The sequence below is a fragment of the Puntigrus tetrazona genome, chromosome 13, assembly GCF_018831695.1.
Source record: "Puntigrus tetrazona isolate hp1 chromosome 13, ASM1883169v1, whole genome shotgun sequence".
Lineage (NCBI taxonomy): Eukaryota > Metazoa > Chordata > Actinopteri > Cypriniformes > Cyprinidae > Puntigrus > Puntigrus tetrazona.
The window spans coordinates 19,837,216-19,838,328 of record NC_056711.1 but is presented as its reverse complement, the minus strand read 5'-3'; positions in this window follow the sequence as shown (position 1 = coordinate 19,838,328).

Here is a 1,113-nt window from a genome sequence, read left to right as displayed (position 1 = left end):
AGTGCAACGTCAAAAACGACATATTTTACAGTGTATAACTGAGGTGATCGTAATTTTATTTTTTGCAACCAAAGCAGTTTTTATCCCAAAAAGGGCGCCGGCGTTAAACATCAACAGATACGTTTACACCAAATACAAGAAATAACCGACCTGGTCTCATATAAATATGTGGCTCTGTGCACTTTTTGTCATGTTTTTCGTAAAGAAAAGTCCTGTGAGCGAGGCTAAAACGCAGCTTCAATACGTTAACCCTGGCACATTTTTATTGCGTCGGTATAGCTATGTATTGCGGCTGTAGACCGTTGCTAAAAGTTAATGCTCCATCATGTTGGAAACACGTCCTACGCCACATTTTTATTAAATGCAATGCAATATAAAAGCATATTTGTTGCAGTTTTACTGCCTCTAGTGTTCGTTTCTTTTGGAAAGCGCACTTATTGCCACGAGACCAGGTATAAAATAACACTATAGTAAAAAAAACAGTGTTTGAAGAATGACTGCTGCTGACCGAACTGTTTCTCTCTCTCCGCTCTCTTGAAGAAGAAATGGTGTTTTATTCATCTGTCTGAAAGTTATACTCTGAATCTTTCCTCCCACTACAAAGACGCCGAGGCTCTCATTAGCGTGGGAGGATGAAGATCCCGGCGGTCTTTGTTATACGGAGGAGCGTCACCGGAGGGAGCGGCGGTCAGCTCGGATTGTGTTCCTCGTCAGGAGACGGAGAGAATCCCACCACGGTGTGATTGATTCGCGCCACAAAGTGAAAGAGAGGCATCATGGACCACCCAAACTCACGAGGCTGAGAGAGCGCCACGTCTTTTCATTTCCTGATACGCTAGAAGGTGTTTGTGACAGGCAGGTGTTTCGGGTCTGTTTGAATGATCAAGACTGCGGTTTGGCTTGCGCTTCAATCCACGTAAAGCTCAGGATGTTCAGATTCAGTGTGTTGCGTTTTCTCCAGTTATTATAGACTGTCTCAACATATGAGTCGTATTGATCTGTTAAGAGATTCAAATCTTAGTCTGTTTTCTAATTAAAACGAGTGATTAATCGCAGGTTAGGTTTCGTTTACGTAATGTGTATACTTATATGTGTATACTAAATATGTACTAT